Raw genomic sequence first — 24,829 nt, 5'->3', positions numbered from 1 at the left:
GGTGCTGCCCCAAGGGGATCAGGTGGACTTGCTCCCATCTCCCCCAGGGCCAGATCTGTGGACGGCCTCTGCTGCCCCAGGTTCACAGGACGCATGTCATGTCAGTCTGTCCCTGGGAGGAGTGCTCAGTGCCCTCGGGGCAGCCTCAGTGGCTGACAATGATTTTGGAAGTGGGCTCTAGCCCAGCATAACTAACTCTCCTTTCTTCTCTTGCTTCCTCAGTTGGTGGCTGTATAGGATTTTTCATTATAGGTTATTGCTGGATAATGAACATAGGTTTCTCTGCTATACAGAAGAAACTTTATTTAAAATCTATTTTTATATATAGTGGCTAACATTTGTAAATTTCAAACTCCCAAATATATCCCTTGCCATCCCCTTTCCCTGGTAACCTTAAGATTGTTGACTAAGTCTGCAAGTCTGTTTCTGTTTTGTAGATGAGTTCACAGTGTCTTTTTCTCTATTTTTTTAGATTGCACATATGAGTGATATCATTTGGTATTTTTCTGTTTCTGGCTGCTTTCACTTAGAATGACGATCTCTAGCTCCACCCATGTTGCTTCAAATGGTTTTATTTTGTCCTATTCATGGTAGAGTAATATTCCAGTCTATAAATATGCCACAACTTCTTTATCCAGTCATCTGTTGCTACATTTAGCTTGCCTCCATGTCTCGGCTACTGTATACAGTGATGCTATGAACACTGGGGTGCAGGTATCTTTTTACATTAGAGTTCTTTCCAGTTATATACCCAGATGTGGGATTTCTGGGTCATAGGGTAAGTATACTTTTAGTTTTTTGAGGGATTTCCATGCTTTCCATAATGACTACACCAAACTGGATTCCCACCAGCAGTGTAAGAGGGTACCCTTCCCTCTACAGCCTCTCTAGCATTTATCATTCATGAACTTCTGAGCGATGGCCATTCTGACTGGTGTGAGCTGATATCTCATTGTAGTTTTGATATGAATCTCTCTGTTTGTTAGTGATATCGAGCATTTTTTCATGTGCCTATTGGCCATTTGTGTCTTCATTGGAGAAATGCTTGTTTAGGTCTTCTGCCTATGTTTGGATTGAGTTGTTTGTTTTTTTGTTTTTAAGTTGTATGAGCTGTTTATATATTCTGAAAATTAAGGCTTTTTTGTTAGTCGTATCAGTTGCAAATATTTTCTCCCATTCGTAGGTTGTTGTTTCCTTTTGTTTTACTTATGGTTGCCTATGCTGTGAAGAAATTTATGAGTTTAATTACGTCCCTTTTGTTTTTTTCTCTTATTTCCATTGCCTGGGTAGATTGCCCTAGGAGAACGTTGCTAAGATTTATGTCAGATAATGTTTTGCGTATGTTTTCTTTTAGGAGATTTATCATGTCTTGTCCATCTGCATCTTAAGCCTGTACTCTAGATCTGTGCTTCAGTTTTGAATTTTGAGCTTCTTAGAGAACACCTACTCTTAGCTCATATGTCAGATTCAACATGTCTAAAGCTGATTTCATAATCATTTTTCTTGCAGCGTATCCATTTATTCAGTGGCATAATCATTCTTCTAGTCTTGAATACCCAAAGGCTTGGAATGGTCTTTGATTTATATTTCTCTCACCACCCTCCACATATTCTTGGCTTCTGGAACTGTATGTTTTTGGTTTCAAATGTCTATTCTGATTGCTGATACTCTGATGAAGAGCGTTCATCCCTGATACAAGAATTTTTCCTTCTGCTGAATTCTTGGATATTCTCTCCCCTCCTTTCAGTCAACCTTCAGTTTTGACCCTCCAACATCTACAGTCAAGTCAAAGACTTACCACAACCAGATCTCAGCCAGGTAGTCTCGACCCTTAATCACTTTGGCCTTACCTTATTTGTTCCAATCATTATGTGACTTAGCCTCCTAGGGTAACCTGTGCCTTATTAAAATCCAGGAGTCACCAGTCTTTTCCTATCCAGTCCTCAGTTAAAACAGCTTAGAATTGCCCTGAGAACTAGTTGGAGCCCCATCCCCTTCATTGATTCTTCCCTATTTACTCCAAATACTTCTAGCTCCTCTTTGTATTTCTGCACTGTTCATGATCGGTAGCATGTAATCTAGTCTTTGAGTACTGACTTGGTACCATTGCCGGTTGGTTTCCAATGTGTCTCCTCACTTAGCTGGTAACTGGAGAAGACTCCCTTGTTCAGCCTCCTTTATACCTTCACCCTGCTTAGCATCGGGCAATAGCAGGCATCCAGGCAGTGCTAACCTACTTTATTCGCAGGGGTGGTGGTTTGGAGTATAGCTAATAACTATTAATTCAGTGTTGCAATTAAAAAAGAAAGCCAAGAAAATCCATAAAACTTTATCTCCATGTTCAGTTTAGCGCTTTACCTCAACAGTTTTCTTAACTCTGTGTTTACATTCACATAGTGTTCAGTGCTTTTACTGTTCCCTGAGGCAAGCAGGTGAGTTGTCATTATGTTTGACTTTCACGTTACATTTCATATTGGATATATTTGTGCAATGACAAAACCTTCTTTTATAAGTAAACAGCTGGAAGCCCAGAGAGACTAACAGCCTAAACCAGGGTCACCTGGTTAGTGTTTGGCACAGGCCAGGACCGCGGTTCACATCTTCCAGCTGCTCCACTTCCAGTGCCTTTTCATTCCAGTGCTGGGAAATGTAGCCCCATCAGCCAAACGGCCAAGTCTCATTGCTGCCCCTTTACCTGCCAGTGATGGCAGTGCTACAAAACGTGGCAAAGGAAAGGTCAGAAATAGGAGTGATAAAAGACATGGAAGTGCTGGAAATGGATCCTCAGCCTCTTCCTCCCTATTTGAGCACCTCACAAGTGTCCCTCTCTGACACTGCTGTTCATTGATTATAACACAGTCTTTAAAATCAGACTGATCTTTTGTAGGACATGCTTTTATCCTGGTCCCTTTCCTGCTAGTAGTCACCGTCATGGGCAGAAAGTGCCTGACTGTGCTCTGTTTGTCACTTAGGTGGGAGGGGAAGTGGGAGACAAAGCGGGTTGAACTGAAGCCGAGCTTTTTACAGCTCTGTTGTTCTAGGACCAGAGCAGTTCCACTCCTGCTTTCATCACCTCTCCACCTCTGAGTCCCAGCCACCCACTCCTGCCTGCTTCCCCACATGCCACGTCCTGGGGGAGGACAGTGTGGTTGGCAATGCCCCCTCCACCCTCCGCCTTCCGCCCTGGGAGGTGCAGGAGTCTGCTTCAACTTTTGAGCTGTTTTGGTAGTTGGGCTTTTCCAGCCTTTCTAGGCATCTGCTTTCCAGCTCTGGGAAATTGGAGATGTAACTTAACCATACAAGTTCTATACTAATGTATTCAGTGGCATTAATGTGATGTTGTCTTTAAGGTGTTCTGGGACTGGATAGGAGGTTTTTAACACAGGATGCTTCACATCCAATTCTAAAGGCCTACAGGATGCAGGTGTAATTCAAGTTCTTACATGGCTGTAAGGCAGACATGGACATTATTTTATAATATGACCATATGTTCATAGATTACGGTTAGTCCGCCGGCTCTGTATCTAATAAAAGTTTAAATTCCAAACGCTTGAAGAAAATTTGTGGACCATGTCTTTTTGCCTGTAACTAGTTGCAAAAACTGAAATCAAGACTCTACCACAAGCCAGTGTTTCCCAGTAGAGAAACCCTCTACTTTTACAACCTCTAAGTAATTCAGTGGTTCTTTGGGTGAGATGAGGGATGCCAGAGTATTTTGTTGGGACACTAGAGTGGCATGACAAGTATTCTGGGACTGGTTACAGTTGAATCTCTGCTTCCTATATCCTGGACTGATTACAGAGTCAATGTTAGTGCGTTAACCAGCTTCTGAATGCAAGGGTAGCTAGGAAGACAACAGAGAAAATAGAAGGATATAAAGTAATGGAGAGACTTCAGAGCAGTACAAATGTTGACTTTGACACCACCAGCTGCTGAAGTGAACTTGGCAGGAATTTGTGAGAAATGGTGGGTGTCACTGCAAGAAGGAGAGTCCTGCAGATTTTGGGGTGAACAGGCAAAGGGGAGAGCAGATATGGTGACCACTCGGGGGCTGATTATTTGTGTCCTGAATGTGAAAATGTCTGGTCTCCTGTTCAATTTTGCAGCCACAACTTCACGTGACTCAGGGCATTATTTCCACCAGATACCATAAAAACATAAACAACCTCTGTTTCCCAAAGTGTTTGTTCTCGATCTGAGATGATTGTCCTGTGGTGGGAGGTAAGTGGGCGGTGGGTCCTATTACATCACTCCCTTTCACTAAAAGTCTACCTCGCTGCTTTTCACCCTACTGCTAGGGGTGCTGCCATTCTATTACACCTAGACCTATAAGACAGGCTTACCTGAATCCTCACGTGAAAAGGGATAGTTATGTGCAGTTTTAAATAATTGCTTGGGTCATGTGGTCCTTTGTTCCCTCCATTGGAAATCACTATTCCAGAGCAAATAGTATGAATCTATATAAACTAAATTGTTTGTAAGATGTCTTCGGAAGTTTTGCAGTAGGTTTAAATATTTGCTTGGTGATGGCCTCTTGATTGTTTGAAGGAGGCAACCCTCACTAGGGGCTTTGTTGGCTCCCTTAGATTTCCCTTACTGGCAGTAGAGTGTTCGTAGGCAGAGTTAGAAAGTTAACTGGGCTGAGAAGCCGAATTTGCCCGCAGCTGGGAATTGGTAGAAGAGTCAGTTATGGAAGGAAGGCTTTAGGATTATCTGGTAGCAGAGTTGTGGGATCCAAGCCCTGGGAAACCTCAGCTTTTGTAGAGTATATTCTGTAACAATAGGCTATTGGATAATTTTAACACTTGTTATGGGATGTAGAGTTGGGGAAAGACTTAAAAGTGAAAGAACCTTAAAAAAGAATCTCCAAATATTTTAAAGAAAACAGTACTCAGAATGAGAGCTTTCCTGGAAAAGACTAGTTCTTCACTTCACAGGGGAAACAGGGAGAAAGTGTAACTGCACTTACGGTAACTTAAAAGGTAAACCTTACCCTCCCACTTAGCTGTTTCCTGGTGTAAGTTCATATTCCACATCTGTAGTTTTAGACATGATGTGTCATTTTCTGGTACTCCATTCTGCTTCTGAGTGAGAGACTGACGCAAAGTCACATAGCAATTGAAAAATTGCACAAAAGTCTTTATTGTTAAAAATGTAGATATGTGGCAGAGTGCTGCATTTGCAAATGACTTTCAGTACAGAGAACACTTAAAAGAATGCGGTGTTATTTCTTTTTTTATTCCTTTAAGCCTTTGAATAGAAGGTTTTCTTTGCAGAGTTTCTGGAGTACATCAGAACAAGCAGGAACTAAAAATAGCTTTAAGAAAGCACCAGTATAGATGTTGTTTATAGTATGGTATCTGTCTTAAAGTTAACTCTTTAAAGCAGGAAGTTGTAACTCTCAATTTCTTAAGCAAATAAAAAACATTCTTGACTCTTAATGACATACTTTGTGGGGTGAAGCCGCTTTTGCTTCCATTCTGAGCATTGAAAGGCCTTCAAGGATAATTCTACCAGTCCTCAATATTTTATTTTCCTTCTGTTGTGAACTTGTTATTAAACTTGAAGGAGATATAAATATCATTAACTTGCTACATATGTAGATATTTAGTGTTACATAGTCAGAAAATTTGTGTACATCACACGTATCTACATAATTCCCCAGGTTCCAACTGTGTTCCTGATAAAAGAATGGTGGGAAATGGCATTATGGGGATATGTCTTACAGTACACAGTGTTTCCCCTGTTCCCTCTACCAGATCTGGATATTCTTTCATCTTTCGGCTTCTAGAATTTCTACCTCTTTTTCTTAAGACAGGTGTAACTCATCCCCCTGCTCACACAAATATGCGTACACACACACACACACACACACACACACAATGTGCCATAGGGAGTAGCGTGCACCATCCCATTCTCTGACTACAGCTCTGATCCCACACACTGGAGGCAGTGTCTTGCACGAATTCATTTGTAAGTTCCTTTTTAAAACTCGGGTGGTCGGGAAATAGGACTGATATCCTCACCTAGTAGGCAAGCCCTCAAGGATAACTTCTATGGTTAATGCCAGGGTATCTTAATGTTTGAGTACCTGGGTTTCATGTCTTCCTGTACCACCTGTGTGACCCATGATTCCCACAGTTCTGTCTCCCGTTAGACTTTTTCTCTCAAACTCTGGACTCTTATAATATTCTGCTGATTTGGCATCTTCACTTGGAACTCTGATATCTTAAAACCAACATGTGTAAAAACTGAGCTCTTGGTCCTCCTACCCCCCAAACTGGTTCTTTATGCAGCCTCCCCCATTCAGTTAGTGGAAACTTAATCCTTCCAGCTGCTTGGGTCAAAAATCTTGGAGTTATTCTGACTTTCACTGACATACCACATGAATTCTGTCAATAGATCTGGTTTGACACTGCCTTTAAAACATATCCAGAGCCCAGCCACTTCTCACCATGGCTCCTGCTTCCACTGCTGCTTCCCTGCCCTGAGCCACTGTCCTCTCCTCCTGCATAGCCCTTCTCAGTAGCTTCCCACCTTTCATCTCTGACCCGTTTGCACTATTCTCACCCCGCAGTCAAGTGAGCCTTGAAAACCTAAGTTAGATTGTGTCGTCCTTCTGCAGTGCCTCCCCATTTCACTCCGGGTAAAAGCCACAGTCCTTACAATGTCCTCCAAGGCCATACAGGATCTGCACTGACCCTTCTCCGCAGCTCCAGCCGTGCCCCCATTCTGGAACATGCGAGGTCACGCTGGCCTTGGTGATGGTTATTCCGTCCTCCTGGGACTTCTCACCTCCTAGTCTTAATTCTAACCTCAGTTCACAGTGTGCCCTGCTCTGGTATTTAATACAACATCACCCTCATCCTATACCCTCAACTCTCTTTACTTTGCCCTTTTTACTTTTTTCCATGGTTCCTCTTTCCTAGCATGCCACCTCCTCTGCTGCTCTGTTGTGTGTATTGTCATCTCCACCCCCCACCCCAGCTAGACTCCAACCAAGCTCCGTGAGGACAGGACTTTTGTTTTGTTTATTGATCTATTCCAAGTGCCTAGAGTAGTCCTGGGTACATTGTAGGCCGTCAAAAATTATTTGCTGAATAAATTAAAAGGCTATTTTAAAAATGAATCATCCTTTCATTAACAGGTGAGGAAAGGAAGCTGCATGAAGGAAAATGGTGCAGTAAATAATGATATTTGCCTGTTGTACTATGTATGATATATATATATGTGTTTTAGTCTTAATTTGGTATCTCAGTTTCTTAATTTAATAGCTGTATTAAGGTGTAATTTACAGGCCATACAATTCACATATTATAATTGTACAAGTCAGCCATTTTAACTATTTCTAGAGTTGTGCAACTGTGTCCTCATAAAGTCCCCTTGTGTCCATCCTTATGCAGTTCGCCCTCCACTCAGTGGCACCCTGATTTTATTTGTTTTTGTTTTTTTGGCAATCACATCTGAAAAGAATAATTTACACAGCAGTACTAATATAGCTTTGCACTTTTAGAAATGACACACTTAAATATGAAATCAGGAGTCATTGCTGAATGTAGGCAGCAGTATCAGACATTGGTGAGAAGAATGGACTTGAGTGTCAGACTGGCTGCGATATTACCCAGCTCCACCATTTACCAAGTTACCCAAATTATTTTCTGTCTCAAGCTCTATGTCTGTTATATGGGTGTAATAATAGCAGCTTACAGAGTTGTGAGGATTAAGCAAACAGGGAAACAAAATTTAGTATAGTGGCCAGCTTATGTTATTACCTAAGAAATAGCCTTGCAGGTAGAGAGCAAAATTCAAATCAGTTTCTAAAGTATGTGTAAAATATGATCCAGTTCCTGCCTGGTTTTTAAACACGTATGCCTACTGCAGAATATAAAAGCAGGCTAATTTCCAACAGAAAAGATCATTTCTCAGCATTTCTTTCAAAGGTAGTTACAAAATAATTTTTACTAAATTTTCTGTGCCCATCTCTGACAGAGCTTTGACACCAGGGAAGTAATTATCTACATTTTTGTTAAAATGATGCTGACCATCAGGAAGTGTTCCAAATTATATTTTAGCCTTTATGTTGGGAAATATTGTGAAACTTCTTCTAAATTAATGGGGGAGGGGCATTCATTGTAGCTCTTGTAGCCTGATAAGGCTTCTCTAAATTATCTTTTTTTAAATTTTAATTAAAGTAATTAATTAATTTTTTGCAGGGGGTGGTAATTATGTTTTTATTTATTTTATTTTTATAAGAAGTTCTGGGGATTGAACCCAGGCCCTTGTGCATGCTAAGAATATGATCTTTCACTTGAGCTATACCCCCCTAAATTATCTTTAATAAGGTCTTTTTCTCTGTTTTGTTATTTTCTTTTATGTACAGATGCACAAAGCAGGGTCATCAGAAGCCTCTCAATTCCAAAGATGATTATAGTGAAAAACATTGCACAGTGACAGTGAATCCTTGGAATATGAAGAAAGATTGTAAAGTCCTGAATGAATTAAGAAGGAATTGTTACATTAACTTACATGTAACCATGGCTCTCTTACCTTTATTTTTCACTTTATAATGAAGATATTCCTCACCCATCAAGGTTGCTTTGTTAGATATAGGGAATATCTAAAGCCTTTTCTGGAAGTTTTTTAAATAAATAAGAGCAGGTAATTTATCAGAAGTGTGAATGGTGTAATCTGCTCTGTCTAGTATGGTAGCCACCAGCCACATGTGACTATTGTGAATTGAGATGTTCTATAAGTGGAAAATACATAATAGATTTTCAAGACTTCGTACAACAATAATAATGTAAAATATTTATTAAAAGTTTTCAAAGTGTTAATCACTTTTGAAATGATAGTATATTGGATATTTTGGGATAAATATAATTATTCCTGGAATTAAGTACACTTGTTCCTTTTTATTGTCTAAATGGGATTACTGGAAAATTGTGACTTGCACTATGTTTCTATTGACAGTGGTGGCTTCTAACTTATTGCAAATAATATGAAAAAAACTTTGATTAAGTATTTTATAATTGAGTAGTTGATTTCCATCATATTATTTTCAGGTGTACAACACAGAGGCTCAACATCTTTATATATTATATTCCATTAAATGTCACCATAAAATAATGGCTATATTTCCCTGTGCTGTATGATACAGCCCTATAACCTATCCATTTTATACATAGTACTTTTTACCTCTCAATCCCTTACCCCCTTCCTGCCTCCCTCTCCTCCTTCTCCCCATTGGTAACCACCAGTCTGTTCTGTGTACCTGTGAGTCTATTTCTGTTTTATTATAGTAATTAATTTGTTTTATTTTTTAGATATACATATAAGTTAATAAATAGAATATTTGTTTTTCTTTCTCTGACATATTTCACTTAGCATAATACCCTGTAGGTCCATCCATGTTATTGCAAAAGACATTATTTAATTTTTTAATGGCTGAGCAGTATTCCATTGTGTGTGTGTGTTCATGTGTATATATGTGTGTGTATATGCGTGTATATATGTAAATATACATATATATATAATATACCACAACTTCTTTATCCAGTCATCTGCCAGTGAACATTTGGGTTGTTTCAGTGTGTTGGCTATTGTAAATAGTGCTGCTGTGAACACTGGGGTGCATGTGTCTTTTTGAATTATATTTTTCTCCAGACATATACCCATGAATGGGATTGCTGGATCACACGGAAGTATATTTTCAGTTTTTTAAGGAAACTCTATACTGTCCTCCATGGTGGCTGCAACATTTACATTCCCACCAACCGAGTAGGAGGGTTCCTTTTTCTCTTAAAAGGTCAAAAATTCTCTACATTTATATACTTTCCTTACAGTTTAGGACACAATTTGGCAAAAGCCAGATAGAATTTAATAGGAGTAAATACAGTATTTTTTCAAATGTCCATGCTTTATGGATAGATATGTTATTGATGAGTTGGTTCCCTATTTTTGTAGATGCAGAAGTTTTTATAGCTTCACAGACATTTCAGTCTTGCAGAAAGAAAAATGTCTTTGCATTTTGCTGAACTTGTCCGGGTGGCTTTATGGAATTTGGTCCAGGCCTGCAGAGGTGAATACACATCCAAACCTGAACCATTTGAATGTCTGCAAGATTTTAAGAGTCTAGAATGTCAGATCTGGACTATAACTCTGGTGAATGACATCAGTGAGTGGACTCAAGAAAACTCCATTTGAGTGCAAAGCCTTTCATAAGCCAAAAAAGGCTTTGAAATTGTGGCAAAGCCAGAGACTTTTGTGCACCACATATGGCCACAAACCCATGGGGACAACCACAGGCCTTCTGGAGTGCCAAGGGAATTCCATGTGAGGAGTCCAGCACTCACAGGAATCCAACAAGTCCCTGCCAGCCAGAGCACCTTCATTGCTACTGTGGTATTTTGAGCAAATGTCTTTTCTTCAGGTTCAAATTGGTTTGTTGTTTTTTTTTTAATAAAAGAAAATCAAACAACTTCTTGTTCCCGTGGTGAAAGTAAAAGTCTAACATTTTCTGATTTCTTTTGACAGAGAAAACTTGAGCCTATGAATCTAAACTCATCTGTGATGGTCTGCAGCTGGGAGCAAGCAGATCAGTGTCAGTCCCTTTGCAGCCGTTGGCTGGGAGCCTGCATGTTCCCTGGAATGATATTTGAAACATGTCACCCTAGCCGTGCCTTTGCTCTGGACTGGGAGGCGAGTCAGTCAGAATCTGCATTATGGAATGTATGTTTCAGATCCAAAGCTAGGAGATCTTTTTTAATAGCCAGAGAATGTAGTCATAAATATATCTATTAATGTATTTATGCAAGAACAATTTTAAAGTTTTTTTATTATAAAAATTTCCCCCAAAATTGAAAATGAAAGAACATTGGAATTAAAATCCAATGGAATTAAAAACAGTGGAATTAAAAATCATCTGTACCTTAGTTATACATAAAGAATCTTAAAATCCTTCTAAACATTTTTTTGTTCAAATGTAGATATTTTTCCCTTCCAAAAATGAAAATTATTATTTCACATTTTTTTCTTTTTCCTTTTATTATATATTCCATATTAATAAATATAATTCTTTTAAATCCCTTTTAATGGCTGTTTAACATTATATTGAACAGATATGTAAATAGTCCTAGGTTTAAGAAATTTAAAAAATTGTCATTACAATGCCCCTGCAAAGAATTTTTTCGTGTTTCTATTTTTAGTTACTAATTTGGACTAAAAGTTAACAAGTTTACTTTTCTTCATCTAAAACATTGGTTATTTTATGAATGAATTGTAAGGATTTTAAATAACTTTTCAGTAATTTCAACAAAGAAATTAACTTTAAGGCAAAAATATATGATGGTTTGCAAATCTATTTTCATTATATCTTCACTTTTACCAGTGTCATATCTGTGTGTGTTTGCACAAGTGCTTTAACTACCAGCAATGTAAGAAAAATCTGTGTACTAAAAATGTGAAAATAGTTTCCTGGTTTGTGTTTTCATTCTCCCAATATAGGTTTTGGATGACAAGCTTGTATTTGCAAATGTACACACCCTGTGGGAGGTGCTCTGTACATACGCTGAGATACTGTACATAAAATTGCCTCTGAATCCCAATCATCTGAAAACCGTGTCCTCAGCCTTTGATACCTTCAGCTGTTTTATGAAAGTCCTCCAAGTGGATGAAAGTATCAACAACCGGAACAAGAGTTTTTCATTGCCCTATTTGAGAAGAGCTGCGTGAACGACTTTTATATTCAGGATAGAGATACATTCATCAATCCAACCACCAGGAGCCTCACTGTAAGTCTAAACCGAGTTTAGCTGCTGTCTTGGGGGTGATTTAGAACCTGCTGTTGAATTATAAGTGATTTGGTTTTGTTGGTTTGGTTTGGTTTTTAAAAGCTGCCCATAAAAATGAAAAAAGAGAAAGAAAAAAATATGCCTACAGATTCCTGTTAGGATAGTAAACAGTGGCTGGTTATTTACCCTGTATAAACCACACGCTTTCTTAGAATCTATTTAGGTTTACTTCATCCTTTCTCAGATCAAGTATCAAGTAAGGGACAGTTTTAAAAAAAAATTCAGGATTAACTGGCTTGTGAGCTCCGGGATCTGCAAGGCAGCTTTCCCTTCCCATGGTGTAAGTCAAATGGCAGAAATGAAATAAAGCACTTCATGTATCCTCCGGTGTTAACAGGAAAAGGTGAGTCTTCTTGACCTTGTTACTTCCTGGGTAAAATGAAGATAATATGTCAGGAGTCGACAAGCCCATTTAGGGCAGGAACCATGTTGTCTTGTTCACTGCTGAATCCCAGGCACCAGGAAGGCTGAGTTTAACAAGTGGGTGAATGAATGAACTGTAGTTCCCCCAGAGTTACCATGTGGGGCAGTGTGGATTAGCAGCTAAGAGCATAGACTCGAGAGGTGAGGGTACAGCTCAAGTGATGGGGCGCATGCTTAGCACGCATAAAGTCCTGGGTTCAGCCCCCAACACCTCCTCTAAAATAGACAAATAACCCTAATTACCTCCCCACCCCCCACCAGAATTACCTTATTATCTCCCTGCCACCAAAAAAAAAAAAAAAAAAAAAGGTAGAAGTGGCCAAGAGCATAGACTCAGGCTGGAACACTTGTGCTGGTTTCTCTCTGTCTACCTTGTAAAAGTCATTTAGCCTCTGTGTTTATCAAGTTCCTCATCAATAAAATGGGGATAATAATAGTACCCACCTCGTAGAGATGCTATGGGGATTAATGAATCTGTTTGAATTTTAGAACAGCCCTGGCTAATAGTAAGTACTATGCATTTGCCAGCTCTTTTCATAATTACTGACAGATGTTATTATCAACCAAAGAAGTATTAGTTCTTTGTAAGGGAAATGCATGTTAGACCATTTCATTTATCATTTTCTGTAATTCAGGCTTTTTCCCTCTGAAATACCATTTTCTGTCTGTGCACTAGTAAATCACAGGGCTTTCCAAATTTCATCTGTCTGAGTTCTTGTCATGATGACAATACTGCAGAGTTTTGACATTTTTTAGGGACTCCATCTGAGATGACAGCAACCCCTCAAATTCAGAAGCACTTCTCTAACTGACAACATCTCGCATGAAATGAAGTTTGTAAAATGTAAGAGCTTCAGACGCTAAATGATGCCATAAATGCAAAGATGTTATATCTAAGCTCTTTAAATAAATCCTGTCATTGAAATAAAGGAAATACTATATTATAGCGCTCTATGACTTTGTTACCTTGCTATCCGTTTATCTGACTCTCTAAGACAAAAGAAAGCAAAGACTGAGATTGATCATTACTACTGTGTGGTACACGTATTTGTGGATGAAGACCATACTGAAATGCACTGTCTAAGATACTAAAATGGACACTAAACAGCTGCTTGATGCACATGCATGAACAGAACAGGGAGCTGGTTGCAGGGAGCAGACACTGAGCTTCCTGGATCAGAGACTCAGCATAGCAGTCCAGCCCAGCAGTCCACATGTTTTATATTTATATCCCAGCAAAATTAGCAGTGAGAGTCTGAAATGAACTTTGGGGACACTTGCAAACAGCTGTCATGATTACTAATGTGGGACACCAGGATTCTACAGTGTTTAGTTGGCATCTGCACACAACCATTTCTTTTCCACTAAAGCCTGTTGTAATTGCTGGTTCCACATCCAGGCTGAGGAATCATCTCATGTGGTGTTTGGGAGGGAGGTAAGTGGAGTCAGGACCCATGCTAAGGCTGGGTGGGTAATAATCTGGTTCTAGTACAGGAGAAAGGAAAGTAGGTCAGGTGGGAAGGAGAATGACTGGATTTAAATTTTGTTTCTAGAGTAAGCTAAATATATAACATCATGTCAAGTTTCTTTATTGTTTATATTCCATGTGCTGTCACCGAATAACTACTGAATTGTGGGGACAAAAAGCCTGGGTTTTAGAATTGACCCTGCCCCTAAACAGCCAGAGTCCAGGTTCCTCTGGGTGTCCAAGGAGGGGGCTGCTGCCTCCACTGAAGCAGTTTGGGCACTTGGGTGGCGTAGTTTTTTTTGCTGTGGAAGACTGGCCCGGTTGTAGGACATTAAGCATCTGCAAGGCCCTCACCCGGTACCCACGGTGGTCCCAGGACTGTAACATCCAAGTGTTCCTTTCCAGCCACGTTTGCAAATGACCCTCAAGGGGTTAGTATTAATCCTCGGTGAGAATTATGAAAAATTATATGGTACCTCCATCCCTTCTGGCAAAGGAGGGCCCCTTATTTACAAATGACCACAAAGTGTTAGCACCACATTTTATTAGCAGAACATGTGAACACGTGGTGACAGTGACGCTCACCTGTTTGCTTCTGCTTCCCAGTGCAACTTCAGCCTCCATCAGAGGACCTCAGCTGCCCCAGCGAACAGGGCCTTCTGTACAGGGAATGTGATCCTCCTCGAAGCATAGACAAGAAGCAGCCCTTAGATCTCATCAGGTGAGCTGTTGTGGAGAGCACTCCAGTGGGAAGGGCTCAGGGTTGCCCTCATGGCTTCTGAGTGTGACAGTCCTCCAAGAGTGTTACCAACCAGGAAGCTCACAGGAGCTCTGAGCTTTGTTGCCCCAAGTTTTTACTGGAGACTTTATTACAAAGACATGATTTATTGGGTCACTACTGACATGGGTACCCCAAACACTAACTGTAAGTCAAAGCCCTAACATTTGAGCCCCTACCTCTCCTGATGGTCAGTCACTTGTCACAAAGCTCAAAGCCCCACTCCTCTAATCACATGGTTGGTGTCTCTGGCTGGCCAGTCCCCATCCTGAGTTATCTCATGAACACAAGCCATCCAAGGGTCCACCATGAATAGTAAAGACACTCCTATCTTGGGAAATTTCAAGGCTTTAGGGGTTGCCGTCCAGGAACTGGGAACAAAGACCTACCAAATTCTTCATTAAACAGGAGTAAATGTTAGGTTTCACTTAAATTATAAAATAAGAGAAGTATTCTCACTGCTTAGCTCTATCTGCTGTTCGACACCGTTTCACTACACCACGTGACTGTAATGTCGTGCTCAGCATGTGTATTCTCAGAGCATCAGCGCCGGCTGCTCCCCGGGAGCTTATGCTGTTTGTGCAAGGCTGCTGGGAGGAGGGAGGCCAAGGACAACTGAGCAAACAAAAATAATCGGGCTAATAAGGAAACAATTTCAGATTGAAATGAAGGAAATAATACAGTGCTGAGATGGGAGACTTGGGGGAAATGGAGTCAAGAAAGCTATCTTTGAGAAGGTTACATGTGAGCTGAGATGGTGATAAGGAGGCTGGTCTTTGAGGATCTGGGATAAGTCACCCCAGGAATAGAGGCAGCTTGTCCATTGCCCCGAGGCACAAATGTGCTCAGCAGGTTTGAGGAGATACTGGAGCCAACGCTGGTGAGAGTGATGAGACGCGAGGTTTAGAAGGGCATCAGGAGCACGGAAAGTAGTGTAGACTCTAAGTGCAGTGAGAAGCAGTCATGATAGTTTAAACACTAGGGTAATTTTCTCTCACAATTTGCAAAGATAATGTGGAGAATGAATTGCAGGGACCCAGGAAGCAGGGAGGCCTGGTCGGAGGCTCTTGGAGTGGGCCAGATGAGAGATGGTGGGAGCCAGGGAGAATGCGTTTGGGGAGTGGAGCTGACAGGATACAGTTATGGGCTGGCTGTGGATGGTGAGGAGAAGAGAAGGGTCAAGGTAGCCCCAGGTCGGCCTGGAGCCAGGTGCCTGATCTTCCTAATCTCAGTGCCCCATTCAGATGCCCACCTACTTGGGCAAACCTCTTAACCTTCCAAGTGAGGGTTTTAAATCACTGAAGTCTTTTTGTTTGTTTCACATTTTATGGAAAGATTCAAACACGTACAGAAGTAGAGAGAACAGCACAGCCAGCCTGTCTGTATCAGTCACCCATCTCCAGAATTATCAACTCAGAGTCACTGTTGTTGCAACTTTCATCTCCACCTCTTCCCCTCCCCCACTTCGGGATCATTTTGAAGGCAATCCTACGTAGCTTAACCTTTCATTAGTGAAATGACAAGGTCTCTTTCAAATACAATTGGAATATTCATTTTTTTTAGAGTTACAAAATAATTCCCTGATTGTCACAAAAATACACTTTTAAGCAGTTTTGGGGTTGAAATCAGTATCCAGACTAAGTTCACACATTGCAGCTAGCATATCTCTCAAGTGGGTTCTAATCTATAATTTTCCTGTTTCTCATTTTCCTTGAAATTGCTGAGGGATTTCTCTATTTCCTGTTTGGTTGATTTCATTCTCCCCTGTGGTTAGACTTATTTCTCCATCCTATGTATTGGCTTTAGCTAAGTGATTTGATCCTCCCCTAAAAGCTTGATCTGAACGAGGTTCAAATTTGTGCAAGAATATTTGTTATATGAAGTTTTGTACTCCTGTCATAAGGTACATAATGTCCAGTTGACTCTCTTTTTTGTGATGACAGCAGCCAATAATGATTGTCACCCGGGATCATTATTTCATAAGGGATTTTATTTCATGTGGTCATACTCTAATTTCCTCCCACAATTATCAGCAGGATCACAGTCATGAAGAGGCACTTTCTCATTAACCCGGATTATCCTGTAGAACAGTTTTAAAAGAGGAAGTTTATATATTTGTAAATATTTAAAGTTGATACATTTTTCTATTGTTTCTAATGTTTTTTTTCTAATAGAGGTACTGAAGATTGAATCTAGGACCTTATGCTTGCTGAGCACACACTCTGCCACTGAGTGTACCCCATCCCCCTTGAGATTCATATTTATATGATATATTCCTTCTGTTATTTTTGTTTTATGTTATACAGAATTTGATGGCAGGGCAATGGGTTTGATGGCTATTTAATCATTCTTTATGGGATTTTGGGGTTGGTGTGTGTCTTTGTGTTTGTAAAGAAAACAATTTTCCCACTATTTTAAGTATGTTTTGTGAAGGAAATTATGTTGATCTGTTCCCTTCTCCTGGTCCATGTATTCCCTTGTTGCTTCCCACTAGTGGCCCCTTGAGCTCTGTGACAAGACTAGCATGTCGTTAATCCAGGTTGAAGGAGATCTGAAGAGATTTATTCAAGGAGATGAAATTTGTAGACAATGAATTGGAAAGTATTGAGAAAGTTATTCATTAGGAGAAGGTATGTGGTTGAATTGTTAAGCGCAGAGAAATCTAAGCTATGAACCACCAAGACAATTATTAACTCCAGGAAAAACAAAGTAGGGAATAAAAAAGTAAGCCTAGCAGACAACTTGCTACAGCTGTGAACAGTCTGTACAGAGTCCTAATAATGTAAAGCAAGGATACTGAGCTGATCAAAATTATAATGTATTTGTATCAAAAGGTTGGAAGAATGAAGGTTTGGATGTGTAGAGGAGATGTGGTTTGAAAGAGAGCTTAATATTCATTTTCCAAAATAGAAAGTTAAATAGGTGATACATAAAGCTGAAAAAGTCAGTAGGCTGTGTTACAAGGATATTAGTCAGAAATAGGGAGTTTTTATTCCAAGAGTCAGCAGTAGGAGCTGAACATTGTTGCTTCTGACCAGGAAATGGGGTGGTTGTTGGGAACTGCTCCTTTTTACAATCGGTGTTCGAGAACTGTTTGACTCTTTAATGAATGTATGGTATAAGTTTGATAAAAAGAAATCAAAGCTGAATTTTCAAAAATTGATGTTAAGAATTGGGGTGTTTTTGACAGAGAGAGATAACAATCAGACAAAACTACATTTGAAGGGATTCTCATTATTTCTAGCCTTTCAGCAAGGACTAGGGGGCAGACATCTGTTTAAGGTTCAAAAATTCTTTCTGACATTCTTGCCGACATGTAACCTTTGGAAGTAATGAACTCTCCGTCATTGTAAATATGCAGGCAGAGGCTGCCTGACCAGCTCTCTAACTGTAGCAGGGTGTGTTTACCATTGGCCAGTTGGAGCAAGCAACTTCTAACATTCTTTCAGTTTTGAATGTGGCATTTTCAGGATGGATAGTTGATAAGAATGTATTACAAAAAGCTTAACAAGAAAGAGTCCAAGACATCTCAAACCCATTGCCAGGGTTTTCTCTGCCAGACACCATCCTGAGCCTGCCATCTGTGAGCCAGGCCACAAAGACCAGTCACATGAGAATGAACACACTTTGTCCCTCCTATCTGATTTGGCATCGGGCTCAGCCATTTTCCCCATGGAATAGTCCACGCCCAGGTCTCTGACGATGGAGCTGGTCTCACAGCAGCCCTGTGAGCGCTGGTCCAGCCCTAGGGGTTCCTGCGTGAAGTTTCTCAGGACTCCAGGCTGTTCTCAGAGCTGAGTCCCCCCTAGGCTAAGCCCTCGGAGCTCATCTCAGCTCCAGACTGAGCCGGAAGCTTCCGAGAGAACTCAGAGCTGAGGAAAGTCACAGGTCTTACCCAGCACTGCCGCGTCAGCAGTGCTCCAGCTGAGGGAAGTAGCAGCAGCAGCAAACACACCTGAGCCGCCGCCTCATTTTTCCGCCTCATCCCTAAGCCCTCTGTGTCTGCCTGTCTGTGTCTGTCTCCCTTTCAGGACCAGCCTGGCACCGCTTCGTGCCCTGCCTCCTTTCTTCTAATCTTGCCTCCCTGGCCTGTTCCGTCTACTCCAGCTTAAGTGAGTAACATTGAAGTGTTTTTGAAACCTAGGAACAGCCGACGTGCTAGATACAAAGAATACAGGGCAGTTCCTTACTCAGCCACATCCCTCCTGCCCTCTCCCATTCCTACATGAGTTTTATAAATATTTTGTCAGAGAGACATTGCACTCCCAGTTGTTATCATTATCAGCCATTTCCTTATTATCTGTGGTTCACGATGCATTTGCTCCAGGGAAGTTCCCGAGATAAGGCAGACTCAGATGACTGAGCCAGTAGTTGAAGTCCACTTGTGTCAAGCCTGTTAAGAATGATCTTTGGTGGGATTTGTTGAATGTGCCAGACTGTCCAGTGAGTGGTGATGATCCCCTGCATCTGCTCCGGAGTCGGCCTCGTCCCCTCCTTTGCTCTGTTCTCATTTATCTCTCTTCAGCAGGTGAACCAGTGATCTGTATTTCTATGATACGTAAAATACTTCTTATTTCACGGTAGAATTTGGGGGCTGCTGTGAAAACGCATATGTTTTAAGTGTGAATTGAGTCAGAGGTTTAAACTTAAAGCCCCCTTGATTTAGAATCAGAAATTAGTATGATGGAAGGAGGGTATAACTCAGTGGTAGAGTGAATGCCTAGCATGCATGAGGTACTGGGTTAAATCCCCAATGCCTCCATTTAAAAAACAAATAAATAAACCTATTTATGCCCCACCTTAAAAACAAAGAAAAAAGAAATTAACATGAGGATGAAGCTACAGAGTGAATATGTGTGTCTTCTGAAACTACCTCTGTCTTTCTACAGGAAATTCTACGGAGAGAAGGTCGGAATCTACTTTGCTTGGGCTGGGCTATTACATTCAGATGCTCCTCCTGGCAGCAGTCGTGGGGGTGACTTGCTTTCTGTATGTATATTTTAATCAAAATAACTGTACTTAGAGGTAACTTCTCTTTATTCCTTGTTACGGTGCTTACTTAACTTAGAATGACATTCTCCAGGAGCATCCACGTTGCTGCAAATGGCCCTATATTGTCAGTTTTTATAGCCGAGTGGTTTTCCATTGTATAAATATACCACTTCTTTAGCCAGTCATCCGTTGATGGACATTTAGGCTATCTCCATGTCTTGGCTATTGTAAATAGTGCTGCTATGTATATTGGGGTGCAGCTGTCATCCTGAAGTAGGGTTCCTTCAGGATATATGCACAGGAGTGGGATTCCTGTGTCATATGGCAATTCTATTCCTAGTCTTTTGAGGAAACTCAATACTGTTTCCACAGTGGCTGCACCAAACTGCATTCCCACCAGAAGTGTCGGAGGTTTCCCTTTGTCCACAGCCTCTCTAGCATATGTCATTTGTGGATTTTTGAATGATGGCCATTCTGACTGGTTTGAGGTGATACCTCATTGTACTTTTGATTTGCATTTCTCTGATAATTAGTGATATTGAGCATTTTTTCATGTGCCCATTGATCATTTGTATATCTTCCTTGGAGAATTGCTTGTTTTGGTCTTCTGCCCATGTTTGGATTGGGTTATTTGGTTGTTTCTTAGTAAGTCATATGAGCTGCTTATATATTCTGGAGATCAAGCCTTTGTTAGTATCATTTGCAAAAATGTTCTCCCATTCTGTAGGTTGTCTTTTTGTTTTACTTAAGGTGTCCTTTGCTGTGCAGAAGCTTGTAAGTTTCATTAGGTCCCATTTGTTTATTCTTGCTTTTATTTCTATTGCTTGGGTAGACTGCCCTAGGGGAAGATTTCTGAGATGTATGTCAGATATTTTGCCTGTATTTTCTCCTAGGAGGTTTATTGTATCTTGTCTTATGTTTATCTTGCTGAAGAGACTATCTTTATTCCATTGTATATTCTTGCCTCCTTTGTTGAATATTAGTTGACCAAAAGTATTTGGGCTCATTTCTGGGCTCTCTATTCTGTTCCATTTGGCTGTATGTCTGTTTTTGTACTAATACCATGCTGTCTTGACGACTGTAACTCTATAGAATTGTCTCAAGTCTGGGACAGTTATTTTTCCAGCCTCTTTCTTTTTTTCTTAAGTTATTCCCTGGAAATTCTATGTCTTTGATGGTTCCATATAAATTTTATTGTGATTTGTTCTAGTTCTATGTAATATGTCCAGGATAATTTGGTAGGGATTGCATTAAATCTGTAGATTGCCTTGAGCAGTGTGACCATTTTAACAATATTGATTCTTGCAATCCAAGAGCTTGGGATACCTTTCCATTTTTTAAAGTCTTCTTTAATTTCCTTCACCAATGGTTTATAGTTTTCTGTGTATAATTCTGTCACGTCTGTGGTTAGATTTATTCCTAGATATTTTATTACTTTGGGTGCTATTTTAAAGGGGATTGTTTCTTTACTTTCTTTTTCTGTTGACTCATCATTTGTGTAAAGAAATGCAACTGATTTTTGAACATTAATCTTGTAACCTGCTACTTTGCTAAATTCTTCGATCAGCTCTAGTAGTTTTTGTGTGGACCTTTTATGGTTTTCTATATATATTGTCGTGTCATCTGCATATAGTGACACTTTTACCTCTTCTTTTCCAATTTAGACCCCTTTTACTTCTGTTACTTGCCTGATTGCTGTGGCCAGGACTTCCAAGACTATGTTGAATAGGAGTGGTGATAGTGGGCATCCTTGAGTTGTCCCAGATTTTAGTGGGAATCTTTTGGGGTTTTCATCGTTGAGTGCTATGCTGGCTGTAGGTTTGTCATCTATAGCTTTTATGATGTTGAGATATGTTCCCTCAATACCCACTTTGGTGAGAATTTTTATCATAAATGGGTGTTGAATTTTATCAAAAGTTTTCTGCATTTATTGAGATGATCATGTGGTTTTTGTCCTTTCTCTTGTTGATGTGAATTATTACATTGATTGATTTTCATATGTTGAACCACCCTTGTGTCCCTGAGATGAACCCCACTTGAGCATGATGTATTATCTTTTTTATGTGCTGTTGGAATTTATTTACTAGTATTTTGGTAAGGACTTTTTTCATCTGTGTTCATCAGTGATATTGGTCTGTAATTCTCTTTTTTGGTGGTGTCTTTGCCTGGTTTTGGTATCAGGGTAATGGTGGCTTCATAGAATGAGTTTGGGAATATTCCTTCTTTTCAAACTTCTGGAAGAGTTTGAGAAGGACTGGTATGAGTTCTTCTTTGTATGTGTGGTAGAACTCCCCGGTGAAGCTGTCCAGTCCTGGACTTTTATTTGTAGGGAGGTTTTTTATTGTTAATTCAATTTCATTCCTAGTGATCCATTTGTTGAAGTGGATAGTTTCTTCTTGATTCAGTCTTAGTGGACTGTATGTTTCCAGAAACTTGTCCATCTCCACTAGGTTATCCATTTTTTTCCATGTAGTTTGTCATGATATTCTCATATGATATTCTGTATTTCTATGTTATTTGTTGTAATTTCTCCATTTTCCTTTCTTATTTTGCAAATTTGTTCTCTCTCTTTCTTCTTCTGTGTGAGTTTGGCCAGAGGATTTTCGATTTTATTTTTTCTTTCAAAAAACTAGCTTTTGGTTTGATTGATTATTTTCTCTATTTTTTTAATCTTTATTTTATTTATTTCCTCCATGATCTTTATTATTTCCTTTCTTCTGCTGAATTTTGTGTGTTTTTGCTCTTCTGTTTCTAGTTCTTTCAGCTGGTGGGTTAGATTGTTTATTTGGTATTGTTCTTCTTTTTTGAGGAAGGCCTGCATTACCCTAAACTTTCCTCTTAGCACTGCTTTTGCTGTGTCCCATATGTTTTGTGTGGTTGTGTTTTCATTTTCATTTGTCTCAAGGTATTCTTTAATTTCAACTTTGATTACATCATTGACCCATTGGTTTTCTAATAGCATGTTGTTTAATCTCAATGCTTTCCTTTCTTTCTCCTTTGTTTCTCTGAAGTTGATTTCTAGTTTCCATGGCATTGTGGTCAGTAAAGATGCTTGAGATAATTTCTATCTTCTTAAAATTGTTGAGGCTTCTTTTGTGACTAAGTACATGATCAATCCTAGAAAATGTTCCACACACATTTTAAGAGATTATTTATTCTGTTATGGGGGATTGTAATGCTCTGAAAATATCCACTAAATCCAATTATTCTCTTGTATCATTTAATTTCTCTGTTGCCTTATTTATTTCCTGTCTGGAAGATCTGTCTAGTGATGTTAATGTGGTGTTAAAATTTCTGACAATGATTGTATTCCCATCAATTTCCCCCTTTATCTCTGTTAGTAGTTGTTTAATGTACTTAGGTGCTCATGTTGGGTGCATATATATTAATGATTGTAATATCTTCATCTTGTATTGATCCTTTAATCATTATAAAATGTCTTTATTTATCTTTCTTTATGACCCTTGTTTTAAAGTCTATTTTGTCTGAAATCAATACTGCTACACCTGCTTTTATGGCATTTCCATTTGCATGGAATATCATTTTCCGTCCATTCACTCTCAATCTATATGTGTCCTTCTCCCTAAAGTGTGTCTCTTGTATGCAGTGTATTGAAGGTTCTTGCTTTATTATCCAGTCTGCTATTCTGTCTTTTGACTGGAGCATTTAGACCATTAACATTTACAGTAATTAATGATAGATGAGAGTTTATTGCTATTTTGAACTTATTTTTGCAGTTGATTTGGTATTTCTTCTTGGTTCCTTTCTTCTTCCTTTTGTGGTATGGTAATTTTCCTTTGTATTGTATTTAGTTTTTGTGACTCACTTGTAAGATTTTGGCTTGTGATTACACTTTTTTGTAAGTCTGTTAACCAATTACTGTAACTGTGTGTACTAAACAGATATTAATGTAATCTCAAACCCATCCTACTGAGAAAAAGATTTAAAAAAAAAAAAGAAGAAAGGAATAATACTCTCACAGTCATGAATTCTCATTTCTGTAGCATCCTGCTTCTTTTCTATTTAGAGTAGACCTTTCAATATTTCTTTTAGCATGGGTTTAGTGTTGCTAAATTCTTTTAGTATTTGCTTCTCTGTGAAATTCTTTATCTCTCCTTCTATTCTAAAGGATAGCCTTGCTGGAGCAAGTATCCTAGGCTGCATCTTTTTTTTTCATTCAGGACTTTGAATATATCTTGCCACTCCCTTCTGGCCTGTAGTGTTTCTGTAGAGAAATCAGCTGAGAGCCTTCTCTTGTAACTCACTCTTTGTTTTTCTCTTGCTGCCTTTAGGATCATTTCTTTATCCTTCAGTCTGGCCATCTTGATTTATGATATATCTTGGCGTGTTTCTCTTTGGGCTCTTCCTGTTTGGGACCCTCTGAGCCTCCTGTGCTTGGGTGTCTGATTCCTTCTTTAGGTTTGGGAAGTTTTCAGTCATGATTTCTTTAATTACCTTTTCCATCCCCTTTGTTCTTTCTTCCCCTTCTGGAACCCCTATTATGCATAGATTGGCATGCTTTATATTATCCCATAGGTTCCTTATATTGTTTTCATTGTTTTATATTTGTTTTTCTCTCAGCTGTTCTGATTGGGTTCTTTCTGTTGTCCTGTCTTCTAGGTCACTTATTCGTTCTGCTGCATTATCTAGCCTGCTTTGTACAGCCTTTAGGTCAGATCTCATTTCAGCCAATGAATTTACCAATTCTACTTGGCTCTTCTTTATAGCTTCTATTTTGTTTTTGATATATTTTATGTCTCTAAAGACTATCTCTTTTAGTTCCTTCAGTAATTTGATCACTTCTTTTTTGAAATCTTGATCTAGTAGGCCATCAATGTCTATTTTATTGATCGTTCTTTGAGGGGATTTCTCTTGCTATTTTAATTGGCAGGACTTCCTCTGCTTCTTCATTCTGCTCATATCTCTCTGGCCCTGTGGCTTTTGGAGTATCAGTTATCTATTGTGGTCCTTAAAGGAGTTTATTTATTTATCTATCTAAAGCCTATGTGGGAATAAAACTTAAAAGAGAGAGAGAGAGAATTTTAAAAGAATGGAGGAAAAGAAGGTTTGAAAACAGTGTATAATCAATAATAGAAGAGCAAGTTGAAGCAGAATAGGAATCGAGTTGAGATATCTTTTAAGAATCTTAATAAAAAGAAGAGAAAATTCAAAATACAATATTTGAAACCTGTGACTAATAAATAACAGATCAAAACCAAGAGAATATAAATGAAATGAGAATTGTAAACATATAGGACTGTTTAAAAATAAAGATTAAAAATGTAATAGGAATAAAACAGATATAAAAAGATTTTAAAA

The 24,829-nt window shown here is 39.3% G+C and overlaps 1 long non-coding RNA gene across 5 annotated transcripts; it reads left to right on the top strand.

Moving 5' to 3' along the window:
* The first annotated feature begins 3,989 nt into the window (after positions 1–3,989).
* On the top strand, positions 3,990–20,179 carry LOC135323026 (uncharacterized). Of its 5 annotated transcripts, none has more exons than XR_010384108.1 (4): positions 3,990–4,221; positions 8,381–8,528; positions 10,534–10,728; positions 11,503–11,934. It is a non-coding gene; the product is annotated as an uncharacterized LOC135323026 (long non-coding RNA). The 5 variants fall into 5 exon arrangements; XR_010384106.1 differs by lacking the exon at positions 3,990–4,221 and adding an exon at positions 19,408–20,179 and having other exon boundaries at positions 8,027–8,528; positions 11,503–11,789; XR_010384105.1 differs by lacking the exon at positions 3,990–4,221 and adding an exon at positions 14,347–14,415 and having other exon boundaries at positions 8,027–8,528; positions 11,503–11,789.
* Positions 20,180–24,829: the final 4,650 nt, after the last annotated feature.

This window comes from Camelus dromedarius, chromosome 15 (genome assembly GCF_036321535.1).
Source record: "Camelus dromedarius isolate mCamDro1 chromosome 15, mCamDro1.pat, whole genome shotgun sequence".
In the NCBI taxonomy this organism is placed as follows: domain Eukaryota; kingdom Metazoa; phylum Chordata; class Mammalia; order Artiodactyla; family Camelidae; genus Camelus; species Camelus dromedarius.
Note: the sequence above shows the minus strand (reverse complement) of the source record. Positions and strands in the feature narration are given on the sequence as shown.